Here is a 16,615-nt window from a genome sequence, read left to right on the forward strand (position 1 = left end):
ACTCTTATTAAAATCCTATTATTCTGTAGTTCACCTTGAAGGTGTTCACCTTGAAGGTGTCCTAGGGACAGGATTGTAGGGACAGGGACCTGGGAGGAAGGTTGGTAGGAAAAACTTAAACCTAGTGGCAGTGACTATTTGACAACAATCAATAATTAGGGTAAAGCATCTTCGGCCTGATCTTATAAGACAATGGAAATGTTGAACATTTTACCTGCTACTTTGTTAAATAGATGCTGAAAGCGAGTGAATGTAAGGTATTTGCTTTTAGAGCTCATAGATTATAACTCCATCAAAGCATGGCTACCCACCCCTCCAAATGTGAACTTGCACTACAGCTTCCCTTGAGAACTTCCTTTCTGTGTATTAAGAAGAGAGCCAAGAACAATTTTCAGAAGACATGGGTGTTAAGAGGTGCCAGCCTCACAATAAATATCAGACAGGGATATGAGGATTTGTTTGCAATGCAGCTAAGCTTTTATATCCCTCAAACAAATTATGAGCAGAAAACGTTTTTGAAAATAATTAGTTGTTCAAATCCACTTTTATGACAGTCCCTGAAATTTGTAGTCATTGTATTTGTAGTGAAATCACATTCCTTCCAGTTTTACTAGGCCTTTTCAAAAACAAGGATTCAACATGGCATCAATAATGGTGGTTTAAACTAGATACAGAAATGTCCTGTGAAAAGAAGAATGAAATCAATATTTAAATAATAAAAGAGACAATGTATGTTTTCTAGGAATTCATTTTAAGATTGTTGTGCTTTGATTCTGTGGTTTAAAATAAATGCATTAAGGATCTTTTAAGTTAACTGCACGATGCCTCCAGTGCTTTCTTAGTTATAGTATAGTGAATAAGCAAGTTATATTCTCTTCACTTGGCTAAAACTTCTCCATTTTATGTGATGTAGCCAAATGACCTGGAGTAAATCAGTTACTAGTTTAGAGATTATTTCCAGCCCTGTGTACTTGCCATAATTTAGCTGGGAGAATTCACTTAGGAAAAGCACTTGCAAAGATGTAAGTTATGAACACTTGAATCTCACATCCTGCCATAAAGTGCATCAGCAAGTGAGTTTAATAAAACATGCTGTTTAAAATAGTCTGTAATTTCCTGTTTCTGCATTTCCCTTGAGTATCTGTGACAGGCTGAAGAACGATGACTAAAGGAAGGGAATTTACACAAGCTAGTCTGGTGGTGTTTGCAAACCATCACCATGAGCTTCATCTTCTTTGGTAAACAATTCTCTGGTGGGCTGTCTATTGCTGTTTTTTTTTTTCCTTGGTGTTGGTCCAATTTGTTAATTTTTAAAATGCAAACTACTTATTCACAGCCTGGAAACACCTGCTTTTGACCACAATGAAACTGATGGAATGTATGGAGATGAATTAGTCTTTTCTCATGAAATTTCCCGTGTTTCTCAACCCCAGTCAATGGAACTGTTCCCTTCATTTAACATTATGAAATCTTATAAAATGCCATATCCTGGGGGGAGAACACACACAGAAAAGAACAGTAGAGATGTAAGTTGTGATCTTGCTTCCTGCTGAGATCCCAAGACAGTGCGTAAATAGCAGAACTTTGAGGAGGGGGGGATGGGTTTCAGCAGGAGTTGCCTCCAATCAGGTCATTCCATGGGAGCAGCTGAGTCCAGGCATCAGGTGTGTGATACTCCACCACCCCATCTGATTGGTCAGCTCACACATGAACCCAACCCGGATACTTCTAGACACGGTGCTTTTCTGCAGATGTCTTCTGAGGCAACTGCAATGAGCTAAGCTCAGATGTGACGTATCCCTTGTATTCTGTCAATTAAGAAGTGAGCAGATCTCTCTGAAACACATCTGGCACAGTGCATCTATACCATCCTCAAACTCACACAACCCCTGTGTGCATAATAAGGAAAAGATGGAGAATGACAGCCTTCAAGGCAAGGGATTTCAGCAAAAGTTTGGGGCGTTGATCTCTGATGGAGTGGAGGGGAAGAATTCTGGGAAATCCAGCACTCCACATGCACTGAGGAGTGTGTTCACTTTCTTTACGGAGAAGTCTAAAGATTAAAAAGGAAAGGCAATTTTTTGGTCAAACCTCTTTATGAAGACAAGAAAAACCATTTCAGTTACTAAAGGATTTCCTTGATTGTTTTTTTAGGAAGAGAGAAATGGCTTGTCTGTCCTTTCTGGGAGCTGGGAGGGGTTCTCATTATTGTTCTTCAAGTCCTTAGATGCTGTGCTTTTCAATAAACCAACCAAACTGTCTTTGTGACTAAGTATAGGCATTAGCTCATCTCGCCTATTCAGTTCAGGCACAATGGTTGTGGGTTTCTCGTGAAACTGGAATACAGCAGAGGGTTAAGAGTGCAGGACTTGGATTCAAACTGCCTGGATGCAAATTCCAGCTCTGCCAGTGTAGCTGTGCAAACTTGGCCTTGGCCAGCAAGCCACTTCACTTCCTAGTACCTCAGTTTCCTTGTCTGTAAAATGGGGTGGCATGCCGTACCCACCTTTTCAGTTTGTCAGCATTAAAGACTTTAATATTGGGGAAGTGGCTTGACCTTGCCTGGGCACACATTATGGGTGTGAAATAGCAGTGAGCCTCCATGACTTCTCCGCTAATGTCCCTGGACCTGCTGAAAGCTGGAGCTGACAGTACCAGATCCTCTTTGGGGAAATTATTCGGCCTCCTGGGTTTTGTACAGAAAGTTTGAAATTAAATAGGGGGATGGTGTAAAACTTGGGGACCCAGGACGCTTAGACAGCTATGAAAGTAGTCATTGGTGTTCCTGAGATATGTTTAATATTTCAAAAGCTTATTGGAAATCATAAAATTTCCTGAAAGCAGTTGTGCAGGAAATTGTCAGATTTCTTTACCTTGTCAGATTTCTTTACCCTTGGCTGGAATTAAATCAGCTCTGGGTTAACACAGCACAAACTGAGAAGAAACCCTGGGAAAATGAAGGCATTTTTCCTAATAAATAAATTTATTTTGAGGATAGTATCTTTCAGAACAGTGGCTACCTGAAAGGTGTAAAAGGTGTCCTTTACAAATGAAAAGATTGAAAACCACTGACCTCTGATTCACCCCTAGGATTTGCCAAAGTTCAAGTTTATCCAATTACTATATTGAATGATTCTCTTAGACCTAGTTTTTCCTCAGAAAAAAATATAATATGGAGTAAATAAATACAGACCAGGCATTATTCCTTATGTACCTATATCTGATAATGGAGGCCAAAGCAGAATTTTCTGTATAATTATAACTTCGAGGACATGGCCTCAAAGTAGTTATAAAATGACTTCGATACAGTTTCCACTTACAAGATCTAAGTTTAGAAATAGCTCAACTAGGGAGTGGTTGTCCCTACTTCAAGACCTCATTTCTTTCTATGTTGCCTTTAAACTCAGAGCCCAATTGATGACTTCAAAATAGGATTTCATTTTTAAAATTACATTTCTGTCTCTCTCGATGTTCCAAGAGTATATATTTTTCCATAAGCTGAGGTACATCACCTGTAGTGATGCTTGCTGATTGTTAGGACTGAAATGAGGACAAAACTGAACCATATAGTTTGAGAATGAGAAATTGGTGCCAGAGTGAGAGAAAATGCAGTGTTGTGCCGTGATCGTTCCAGAACTTCTCTGGGACAGGTTCTCCTACTCAGCCGAGCTCTAGGATCTCATAAGTGCCATTTGAGCTAGCAGAACAGCTGAGATGGGCATGGGGTGGGGGGACACCTCAACCTGCCCAGGGGATCCAGGCTGGCCATCTCCAGACTCTTGTTCTCTCCTTACTTGGAAACTCAGCAGCTGGAGGAGATTTTTTCTTTTTAATAAATTTATTTATTTATTTATTGGGCTGTGTTGGGTCTTCCTTGCTGTGCGCGTACTTTCTCTAGCTGCGGAGAGCTGGGGCTACTCCTCGTTGCGTTGTGCTGTCTTCTCATTGTGGTGGCTTCTCTTTGTTGTGGAGCACCAAGCTCTACGCGCGTGGGCTTCCGTAGGTGTGGCATGCAGTCTCAGTAGTTGTGGTTCATGGGCTTTAGAGTTCAGGCTCTGTAGTTGTGGCACAGGGGCTTAGTTGCTCCACGGCATGTGGGATCTTCTCAGACCAGGGCTCCGAACCCGTGGTCCCTGCATTGGCAGGCGGATTCTTAACCACTGTGCCACCAGGGAAGTCCAGGCGGATTGTTAACCACTGCGCACCAGGGAAGTCCCTTGGAGTAGATTTTTTATTTTCCAGAGGGTAGTATTCCAACCAGTAAGTATGCTCAGTTAGAATTCTTAACCAGTCTAGCCTTAACCTAGCTGGTTTTAGCCAAGATGACTTAATGTGCAAGGGACATGAGGCATTGGCAGGTGTGTGTGTGTGGGGATCTCTCTGGAAAAGTTATTAGTCTGCACAGGAAGGACCCATAAAGAAATCCTGGGGCCATCTGTCTATCTGGGTGTTGCAATGGATGAATGAATAGATAAATGTTAGGAAGAACCCTGGGGTGGAGTTTGCAAGAATTGATTGATTTCCAGTCCTTATGCTCATTATAGAGCAGACACGGTTTAACTCATTCTAAAATTTTCTAACTTTTTACCTATAGTCTATTGCACTGGTTTCTGATTAAATAACTTCTGTTTCTTAACCATAGAAATATAACCAAGTATGTTGAGAGCTCTAGTTGAGGAGTTAGGAGACAGGTTCTTGCCTGGCTCTACCACTCACTAGCTGTCTAACCATCAACAAGCCCTTAACTTCTCTGAGTCTTAATTTCCCATCTGTCAAATGATGAGGCTCCACTCAAAGGGCCTTGGTCTCCTCTGGCCCTGACATTTGTGATTCAAACAACCGGAAATCTTTCTGAAGATTTTCACTTGAATTTTCTACACGTGTCACTCCTTCCTTTACTTCCCCAGTATGCCTTTATTATTTTTCCCCCAGTGAAACCGAGATACTGCTTCTAGATGTTTCTTAAAGAATAAATCTCTGAGTTTTCGTCCAGATGATTGTATTCTGCATATGGCTGCTAACCAATTGCCTGAAATACATTCCTCCAGATAGGCCATGCTCCCCCGCGGTGTCTCAGTACAGTTACCCTCCCCCTCCCCGGAGAGGGCTCCCCCCATCCATTAGCCCATTAGCTCCACACATTCGGAGCCAGCCAGGCGCAGCGCCGCTCCTCCCGACACAAGATTGTCCTCCCCTTCAAGCAACCAGCCTGCCTGTCCTACGCAGGCAGGAGATCCGAGAACCCTCTTCTCTCTCATGTTTATGAGTAACGAAATAGCGGACTTTCCCCCTTCTTTTTGTGAAGACAGTCCTTGAAGCTGTGACTGTAACTTTTTATTTTCATATGAGCCAAGATTATGGTCCCGTAACCCAATTAGTGTCATTTGGTAGTGGTCCAAGTGCTTCCCCTGCACGAGTTTTAATCTGGGGACCCCCGGAGGCTGCACTCCACATCTGTAGCTGGCCTGTCCTTCCTCTCCCCTTATTTGCTCGAGGTTTATGGGAGGATTAGCTGTGTGGTCTGGGAGGCGGCTGCTTCTCTTTCATCCGCACTGCTCTCGAGCCGCCGAGGAGCCTTTTACTTTTCATCAAGCCCTGGCACCTGGAAGACAGGCAGCCGGGGTGACTGGAATGAATCAGTGGATGCCCTGCAGGCCCCGAGGGGCGAGGCCCCGCTAGCGTGGGGGAGGGGAGGACGGGGGGAAGCTGCGTTCAAGGGGAGCAGCTCACCACCCCGCCAGGCTGGGCCAAGCTGGGATCCAGAGCGCAGGTCTCAGAGCAACCCCACACCCCGCCCCCACTCCCTGGCTGGCGAGAACTGGCGAGGGCTCGGGGCGCTCATTGTGCAGGCAGCTGGCACCAGCTGGGAAGGGGGAATTAGCATAACAAAGAGCCGGAGCGAGCGCCGCGCGGCCCGGCTGGGGCTCTGCGGAGAGCCCCGGGCTCGGAGAAGCCGCGCTGTCATCAGCAGCGCACCCCGGGCCGCGGGGCCGGAGACCCTCGGAGCTGCAGGGCGGGACCCCATTGCAGATGACCGCGCCAGCGCGAGGTCGGCCAGCGTCCCGGCCGCCGGGCTCGCCCGGAGAAATTAGTGCGTGTGGGAGTGAGTGCCCGTGACAACGTGAGTGGGCGTGTGTGTGTGTGTGTGCGCGCGCGCGCCTGTGTAGGGATGCTGTGGGTCCCTCTTGAGTGTGCGTGAGTGTGTGCATGGGCGTGCATGTGACTGTGGCCGTGGGCATGTGAAGAGGCCACCTGCAGACTGGAGGGGACCCACTAGCTCCCTTCGTTCCCTCCCCACCTAGGCCTCTTTGTTTATTCCTTCCCTGGAGAGGAAGAGAATCACCGGTTCTCAATTCTGGCAGCCCCGTGGAACCCCCTGGGGAGCTTTTACAAAGCCCCCGGCCCCCGACTCGCTAGTAACAGGCCCCTGCGGGGGTCTCCAGCGCGGTGTCTCCTAATCCGCCCTCGCGGATTCCGACCCGCCCCTGGGGTGAGAACAGGTGAGGTCTGGCTGACCCGGCCGCCAGCCAGCGACCGAGGAAGCAAGGACCTCCGAGCCCTGCGTTTGGGCCTCGAAGCTTTGCCTTCGCCTTCACTGGCTGAGGTCAAGTGCACATTCCTCCCACACTAGCGCTTGGGTCTCAAGCTTCCGACTGGGCAACTTCATCTCATTGTTTGCCTATAATCCTTAGAGCTGCCCATGAGAAGAAAACTGTAGGGAAACTAAGGCTCCGTTAAGTGTCACAAAAGGTCACAAAGCAGTAATTCGGCCGACCGAATTGGAGCCCAGGGCTGTGGGACTCGAAGCCCACGTTCTTCCCACTGTGACATTAAACAACAACGAAAGCAAACACCGCTGTTTAATGCGCAGCAGACCTCAAGCTGACGAGGTCCCTGCAAGGACCCATGGCCCGAGAAGGCAGACACAGACCAGACGACGTCCCTAGAAAATGCCCAGGGCCTCTCCATTAGCCCCGATTTCTGCGCCACCTTCGACCTGATCGCCCCTTCCCCGCTCTGCCCGGCTCTCGGTACAGCCCCCCGCAGACTCCGGCCCCCAGCACCCTCCCTACAGGAAGGGAAAATGACGGCACAAACCATTCGCCATCCGGGAGCTGTCGGCAACTGCGCAGCCGGGGGCGGGGGGGGGCGGAGGCTGGAGGGAGAGAGGGCTGCAGCCGGGGACCCGGGGGCCGGGGGACCGGGGAGCTACACCTCCGCGCCTCGGGCCCAGCGCCTGGGTCTCGCCTCGCTGCACCGCGCCCGCTTCTTCCTTGCGGGCGCCGGGCGCCTTTGAGGCTCCTCACGCGTTGTGTGACAGGAGTCCCTGGCCTCGGCTGCCTGCACAGCTCTCCCGGAGAGGGAGGGGAGGAGAACTGAACGAGCTGCGGGGCTCTGCCAGTCCCAAGCTTCCCCACTACCCGGAGGTGTGCATTTCCACAAGCGCAGCCTGTATCAGGCGCCTTAGCATCGCCAAGCTCTAGAGCCGAAAAGGCCCCCCTCTCAGGCCACCGGGGCCCACTCAGGCTTCTCATCGTCTGGGAGACCAAGGCCCCTGGGAGATGAAGTAAATCTCCAAGTTTCACCGCCCTCTGTCTGCCTGCCCAGCTTTGCTCAGCTGCACAGACTCTTTGATAGGCAAACCCCGGTGCTTACTTACCAGGGCCATAGTCTATAGTAAGAACCCCAGTGCCAAGGAAAGGAGCAGCACTAGGAATGCAGGCAGCAGCTGCTCTTGGAGGTGTCCTGGAGCGGAAGAGGGTTGAAACCCTGGGCCCCTAGCCTGAGTGCCACCCCATCTGAGTTAAGGAGTGCGGCAGGTGAACTACTGATGGTCTAAAGGGGATGGTGGTGGCTGCTGTTATTAAGAGTTCAGAATTCTCCTACGTTCTAACAACTGCGTTCATTCTCAATAAATGGTTTCTTAATAATCATTTTAATTAGAAAAAAAGCTGTCTTATTAAAGCTAATTAAAGGCAGTTTGGGAGCCTTATTTTCATACAATCATAAAATTAGAGAAACAAGAGGCTGGAGAAATGGGGAATGTCTCAGCCTTTCTGCAGAAGGGGGCAAGGAGGAGCTGGGAAGGGAGATGCTAGCTCCAAGCCAGGCCTGCAGGACAGGAGTGTCGGGTGGATGCACAGGAGACCCCAGATTTGGGTGGCCTCATATTGTGCTGGGGGACGGCTGTGGGGAGGGATCCTCTGTCCACATTCTCCAACTGGAGCCTCAGAGTCCCCTGACTGTCCCCCTCTGTCCCATAATGGGCCAGTTTTCTCCCTCTAGTTATCTTTAAATTGGAAATGAACTACCATTACAGCCCTGATTTACCCCAGACCTCACCTCTTCTCAAAATCTCCCCATTCCTTCCTTCCCCATCCATTCTATGGCTGATTGTCCAAAATCACCAGGCTAGCAGTTTCCTTCACCTCTCAGGCCTCTCAGTGCCCTGCAGACTTTAGCCCAGGCTATTTGCCCAACCCCACCTCCTGCTCTCTGCAGGGAAGCATCTGCTTCAGCCACTGCTGTCTTCTCAGTATCCTCTCCTGCTAATGCGCTCCTTCCCATTGCCCAGCCCTCATCCCTGCTTCTCCCTTAGCCTGGGATAACCTTGCCCTGTCCTCATTTATGCAAGGAGTAACTTCCCCTCAAGGCCAATTCAATGTCCACATTTTTTTTAATTTTTGAATTTTATTTTACTTTATTTTTTATACAGCAGGTCCTGATTAGTCATAAATTTTATACATATCAGTGTATACATGTCAATCCCGATCGCCCAATTAAGCACACCACCAGCCCCAACCCCCCCACTGCTTCCCCCCTTGGTGTCCAAACGTTTGTTCCCTACATCTGTGTCTCAATTTCTGCCCTGCAAACTGGTTCATCTGTACCATTTTTCTAGGTTCCACATATATGTGTTAATATACGATATTTGTTTTTCTCTTTCTGACTTACTTCACTCTGTATGACAGTCTCTAGATCCATCCACGTCTCAACATATGACCCAATTTCGTTCCTTTATATGGCTAATACTCATTGTATATATGTACCACATCTTCTTTATCCATTCGTCTGTCGATGGGCATTTGGGTTGCTTCCATTACCTAGCTATTGTGAACAGTGCTGCAATGAACATTGGGGTGCATGTGTCTTTTTTTAAAAAACATAATTCCTCCGTCATTTTGTTTATTTATTTATTTTTGGCTGTGTTTGGTCTTCGTTTCTGTGCGAGGGCTTTCTCTAGTTGAGGCAAGTGGGGGCCACTCTTCATCGCGGTGCGCAGGCCTCTCACTATCACGGCCTCTCTTGTTGCGGAGAACAGGCTCCAGAGGCGCAGGCTCAGTAATTGTGGCTCACGGGCCTAGTTGCTCCACGGCATGTGGGATCTTCCCAGACCAGGGCTCGAACCCGTGTCCCCTGCATTGGCAGGCAAATTCTCAACCACTGCGCCACCAGGGAAGCTGCCGCATGTGTCTTTTTGAATTATGGTTTTCTCTGGGTATATGCCCAGTAGTGGGATTGCTGGATCATATGGTAATTTTATTTTTAGTTTTTTAAGGAACCTCCGTACTGTTCTCCATAGTGGCTGTATCAATTTATATTCCCAGCAACAGTGCAAGAGGGTTCCCTTTTCTCCACACCCTCTCCGGCATTTGTTGTTTTTAGATTTTCTGATGATGCCCATTCTAACTGGTGTGAGGTGATACCTCATTGTAGTTTTGATTTCCATTTCTCTAATAATTAGTGATGTTGAGCACCTTTTCATGTGCCTCTTGGCCATCTGTATGTCTTCTTTGGAGAAATGTCTATGTAGGTCTTCTGCCCATTTTTGGATTGGGTTGTTTGTTTTTTTAATATTGAGCTGCATGAGCTGTTTCTATATTTTGGAGATTAATCCTTTGTCCCTTGATTCGTTTGCAAATATTTTCTCCCATTCTGAGGGTTGTCTTTTCGTCTTGTTTATGGTTTCCTTTGCTGTGCAAAAGCTTTGAAGTTTCATTAGGTCTCATTTGTTTATTTTTGTTTTTATTTCCATTACTCTAGGAGGTGGATCAAAAAAGATCTTGCCGTGGTTTATGTCAAAGAGTGTTCTTCCTATGTTTTCCTCTAAGAGTTTTATAGTGTCCGGTCTTACACTTAGGTCTCGAATCCATGTTGAGTTTATTTTTGTGTATGGTGTTCTAATTTCATTCTTTTACATGTAGCTGTCCAGTTTTTCCAGCACCACTTATTGAAGAGACTGTCTTTTCTCCATTGTATATCCTTGCCTCCTTTGCCATAGATTAGTTGACCATAGGTGCATGAATTTATCTCTGGGCTTTCTATCTTGTTCCATTGGTCTATGTTTCTGTTTTTGTACCAATACCATATTGTCTTGATTACTATAGCTTTGTAGTATAGTCTGAAGTCAGGGAGTCTGATTCCTCCAGCTCCGTTTTTTTCCCTCAAGACTGCTTTGGCTATTCAGGGTCTTTTGTGTCTCCATACAAATTTTAAAATTTTTTGTTCTACTTCTGTAAAAAATGCCATTGGTAATTGGATAGGGATTGCATTGAATCTGTAGATTGCTTCGGGTAGTATAGGCATTTTCACAATATTGATTCTTCCAATCCAAGAACATGGTGTATCTCTCCATCTGTTGGTATCATCTTTAATTTCTTTCATCAGTGTCTTGTAGTTTTCTGCATAAAGGTCTTTTGTCTCCCTATGTAGGTTTATGCCTAGGTACTTTATTCTTTTTGTTGCAGTGGTAAATGGGAGTGTTTCCTTAATCTCTCTTCCAGATTTTTCATCATTAGTGTATAGGAATGCAAGGGATTTCTGTGAATTAATTTTGTATCCTGCAACTTTACCAGATTCATTGATTAGCTCTAGTAGTTTTCTGGTGGCATCTTTAGGATTCTCTATTTAGAGTATCATGGCATCTGCAAACAGTGACAGCTTTACTTCTTCTTTTCCAATTTGCACTCCTTTTATTTCTCCTTCTTCTCTGATTGCCATGGCTAGGACTTCCAAAACTATGTTGAATAATAGTGGTGAGAGTGGACATCCTTGTCTTGTTCCTGATCTTAGAGGAAATGCTTTCAGTTTTTCGCCATTGACAATGATGTTTGCTGTGGGTTTGTCATATATGGCCTTTATTATGTTGAGGTAAGTTCCCTCTATGTCTACTTTTGTGAGGTTTCTTTTTATCATAAATGGGTGTTGAATTTTATCAAAAGCTTTTCCTGCATCTATTGAGATGATCATATGGTTTTTATTCTTCAATTTGTTAATATGCCTTATCACATTGATTGATTTACATATATTGAAGAATCCTTGCATCCCTGGGATAAATCCCACTTGATCATGGTGTATGATCCTTTTAATGTGTTGTTGGATTCTCCTTGCTAGTATTTTGTTGAGGATTTTTGCATCTACATTCATCAGTGATATTAGTCTGTAATTTCTTTGTTTGTAATATCTTTGTCTGGTTTTGGTATCAGAGCGATAGTGGCCTCACAGAATGAGTTTGGGAGTGTTCCTTCCTCTGCAATTTTTTGGAAGAGTTTGAGAAGGATGGGAGTTAGCTCTTCTCTAAATGTTTGATAGAATTCACCTGTGAAGCCATCTGGTCCTGGAAGACCAGGAAGTTTGTTGGAAGATTTTTATTTTCTTTGCGGTACGCGGGCCTCTCACTGTTGTGGCCTCTCCCGTTGCGGAGCACAGGCTCCGGACGCGCAGGCTCAGCAGTCATGGCTCACGGGCCTAGCCGCTCTGCGGCATGTGGGATCTTCCCAGACCGGGACATGAACCCGTGTCCCCTGCATCGGCAGGCAGACTCTCAACCACTGCGCCACCAGGGAAGCCCTGTTGGGAGATATTTAATCACAGTTTCAATTTCATTACTTGCGATTGGTCTGTTCATATTTTCTATTTCTTCCTGTTTCAGTCTTGGAAGGTTATACCTTTCTAAAAATTTGTCCATTTCTCGCAGGTTGTCCAGTTTATTGACATAGAGTTGCTTGTAGTAGTCTCTTAGCATGCTTTGTATTTCTGCAGTGCTTGTTGTAACTTCTCCTTTTTCATTTCTAATTTTATTGATTTGAGTCCTCTCCCTCTTTTTCTTGATGAGTCTGGCTAATGGTTTATCAATTTTGTTTATCTTCTCAAAGAACCAGCTTTTAGTTTTATTGATCTTTCCTATTGTTTTCTTTGTTTCTATTTCATTTATTTGTGCTCTGATCTTTATGATTTTTTTCCTCCTACTAACTTTAGGTTTTGTTTGATCTTCTTTCTCTAGTTCCTTTAGGTGTAAGGTTAGATTGTTTATTTGAGATGTTTGTTGTTTCTTGAGGTAGGCTTGTATAGCTATAAACTTCCCTCTTAGAACTGCTTTTGCTGCATCCTATAGGTTTTGGATTGTCGTGTTTTCATTGTCATTTGTCTCTAGGTATTTTTTGTTTTCGTCTTTGATTTCTTCAGTGATCTCTTGTTTATTTAGTAACATATTGTTTAGCCTCCATGTGTTTGTCTTTTTTATGCTTTTTCCCTGTAATTCATTTCTAATCTCATAGCATTGTGGCCAGAAAAGCTGCTTGATATAGTTTCAATTTTCTTAAATTTACTGTGGCTTGATTTATGACCCAAGATGTGATCTATCCTAGAGGATGTTCCATGCACACTTGAGAAGAAAGTGTAATCTGCAGTTTTTGGAAGGAAAGTCCTATAAATATCAATTAAATCTATCTGGTCTATTGTGTCATTTAAAGCTTCTGTTTCCTTATTTATTTTCATTTTGGATGATCTGTCCATTGGTGTAAGTGAGGTGTTAAAGTCCCCCACTATTATTGTGTTACTGTCGGTTTCCTCTCTTATAGCTGTTAGCAGTCGCCTTATGTATTGAGGTGCTCCTATGTTGGGTGCATATATATTTATAATTGTTATATCTTCTTCTTGGATTGATCCCTTGATCATTACATAGTGTCCTTCCTTGTCTCTTGTAACATTCTTTATTTTAAAGTCTGTTTTATCTGATATGAGTATTGCTACTCCAGCTTTCTTTTGATTTCCATTTGCATGGAATATCTTTTTCCATCCCCTCACTTTCAGTCTGTATGTGTCCCTAGGTCTGAAGTGGGTCACTTGTAGACAGCATATATATGGGTCTTGTTTTTGTATCCATTCAGCAAGCCTGTGTCTTTTGGTTGGAACATTTAATCCATTCAGGTTTAAGGTAATTATCGATATGTATATTCCTATGACCATTTTCTTAATTGTTTTGGGTTTGTTTTTGTAGGTCCTTTTCTTCTCTTGTGTTTCCCACTTAGAGAAGTTCCTTTAACATTTGTTGTAGAGCTGGTTTGGTGGTGCTGATTTAGCTTAGCTTTTGCTTGTCTGTAAAGCTTTTGATTTCTCCATCGAATCTGAATGAGATCCTTGCCGGGTAGAGTAATCTTGGTTGTAGTTTCTTCCCTTTCATCACTTTAAGTATATCATGCCACTCCTTTCTGGCCTGTAGAGTTTCTGCTGAGAAATCAGCTATTAACCTTATCGGAGTTCCCTTGTATGTTATTTGTCATTTTTCCCTTGCTGCTTTCCATAATTTTTCTTTGTCTTTAATTTTTGCCAGTTTGATTACTATGTGTCTCAGCATGTTTCTCCTTGGGTTTATCCTGTATGGGACTCTCTGCACTTCCTGGACTTGGGTGGCTATTTCCTTTCCCATGTTAGGGAAGTTGTCGACTATAATCTCTTCAAATATTTCTCGGGTCCTTTCTCTCTCTCTTCTCCTTCTGGGACCCCTATAATGCAAATGTTGTTGCATTTAATGTTGTCCCAGAGGTCTCTTAGGCTGTCTTCATTTCTTTTCATTCTTTTTTCTTTATTCTGTTCTGCAGCCGTGAATTCCACCATTCTGTCTTCTAGGTCACGTATCCGTTCTTCTGCCTCAGTTATTCTGCTACTGATTCCTTCTAGTGTAGTTTTCATTTCAGTTATTGTATTGTTCATCTCTGTTTGTTCTTTAATTCTTCTAGGTCTTTGTTAAACATTTCTTGCCTCTTCTCGATCTTTGCCTCCATTCTTTTTCCGAGGTCCTGGATCATCTTCACTATCATTATTCTGAATTCTTTTTCTGGAAGGTTGCCTATCTCCACTGCATTTAGTTGTTTTTCTGGGGTTTTGTCTTGTTCCTTCATCTGGGACATAGCCCTCTGCCTTTTCATCTTGTCTCTGTTTCTGTGAATGTGGTTTTTGTTCCACAGGCTGCAGGATTGTAGTTCTTCTTGCTTCTGCTGTCTGCCCTCTGGTATGTTTTTTTAAACTATTATCCTTTATGCCTGCACAATCCAAAGCCCATCTCTGGACCCAGGTTGGAGTTGTAACAGCCTGTGCTGGCAGTGGATTGGATCCTGTGGCTGATGAGCTGGCGGAAAACCAAGAAAACAGCTTTCTGGGCCAGTTGGGAAGTTCTGAAGGCTGGGAAGTCCAAGATCAAGATGCCGGCTGATTGGTCTCTAGCGAGAGCACCCTTCCTAGCTTGCAGCCAAGGTCCACATTTTGTTTGAACCCTTCCCAGGCTATTTTAGGCTGGTCCATGACTTATAAAATGTAATATCCCCCCCCATCTATAATGCTTTTCAGCTAGAACCTTTATATATATGTGTATATATATATATATGTATGTATATATATATATATGTATATATACATATATATGTATATATACATACATATATATATAATTATAAAGTCGGAACTAAACATGGGTTTTAGCATCAGAGAACTTAGTTACAATCCTGGCTTTCCATAAATTTGTGAAGTGATTTATGGGCACATCCTTGCTCTAAATATCTCATGTCTAGTAAATGGCTTGACTTCCCTAAGCTCTGGTTTCCTCATGAGTAAGTGAGGCTAATGTTAATATCTCCATCACTAAGTTATTAGAATGTGTAAATAGATAATGCATGTAAGTGATTTTACACAGTGCAGGCATATGATACTAATAGCTCTGTGCTCATTGTCATTGTTGATTTGGGGCACCATTCAGGGAGTATGAACAAGTACACCAGGAAGAGAGAGCCCACAGTCAAAAGGATTCCCTGGCTACCTGAACTCCTGCTAGACGCATCTCTAGGGGTTTCAGTGCCTCAGTGCCTCCCCTTCATCCCTTCTCTCCAGGGTTTCTCCCAAACCCTGGGATAGGACTCTTCTCTGGGGACCACAGGGCAGTGGTTTATGGGCACATACTTACTACAAGCGTCTACTGTCAGAACTCAGCAGAAGAAAGACACTGGACAGTGGGTGTCAGCTCCTTGCCTTCTTGCTTTAAGTTTCTCAGCCTCCATCCTCAGCAACCCTTCCTTTAAATGAACACATTCTGGCAGGGATCTAACAGTTAAAAAGAGCTCTCCAGTAAATCCTACCATAACACTGAGCATTCTTGCCTGCGCTTGAAAACATAGCTTGGGACATCTGAGGATTTTGCATAGCAGACCTTGCACCTCTCCTTATCTGTTGCTTAGGCCATGAGACAGTGAGTGGCCATGAATGAGCAGGAGACTTCCCTGCTGTTCACCCCTGAGCATCCTTTAGATGAAGTCTTAACCATGGCAGAACTGACCACAGAGGAAGGACAATGAACAGATCACAATGCACTAGTGTTTAGCTGCCTATTCTCCAAGTAATTGTTTAAATAGGGCTTCTGCCTTGATAATAACTATTATCACAAGACCTTATGTTTATTAGATTCTCCTCGTCAGAAGGAAATACAAACATATGACATTCTGATTCTGATAAGCAGCACACTTTCACCTACCAGGGGCTGTAATCAAAACAGAAGTGACGCACAAATTAACCAGCAGTCCCCCGCGTATCAGACACAGTGTATGTTTTCTTCATCTCAGCCAAGAAAGGGACTCATTTCCCATCCCTGAGCATCAAGGGCTGTGTGAGCCTCACCACAGCTTCCGATGGGGCTGGGACTAGCCTGACATATATGATTAAAGCTCTGTGTTATACAGCAGCGGCTGTGTTTTCAAGGAGATAGAGGAAACCTCACAGGACCCCTGGGGCAGGACACAACACTGCTCCTCAGAAAATTCCCTTTAAAAAAGTTGTCATGAAATCCAATTAACCAGCTGGAAGGCTGGCGTGGGCAGCCCTCCTCGGGATTAATAAATAATAGAACATGCCCTGTGTTGGAAGGGGTCTCTCTCTTCTCTGAGCTCAGAGACTGTGACAAGCCCTCCCCGCAGGAAGAAATGGGTACCATCCCCACCACTACCCCCTCCCCTGGTCCCTGAAACCTCAGTGGGTCCAGCAGATATGTTCCCCTAGACAGAGGCCGCAGCATCCTGGTGGGCATCTCCTCCGTCCCCTCTACCGCAAGCCACAAGTTCATCAACCCAGCCCTGAGAGTAAGGGAATGATGGGGGCTTGTCTTGAGGGAATCCAGCATAGGAATGGGCGTCAGGAGCTCTGGTTTTAGTTCCAGGTCTGGCCCATTCTCAGATAAGCTCTGCGGAGGCTCCTAACCCCAGGTGAACTTCATAGTGAGGCCTGTGAGGAGGGCATAGCAGGCCCTTCCTTACTGGTCCTCTCTCCAAAGCTGACCACCCTGGATGGGCTCTTT

Source organism: Mesoplodon densirostris, chromosome 2 (assembly GCF_025265405.1).
Source record: "Mesoplodon densirostris isolate mMesDen1 chromosome 2, mMesDen1 primary haplotype, whole genome shotgun sequence".
Lineage (NCBI taxonomy): Eukaryota > Metazoa > Chordata > Mammalia > Artiodactyla > Ziphiidae > Mesoplodon > Mesoplodon densirostris.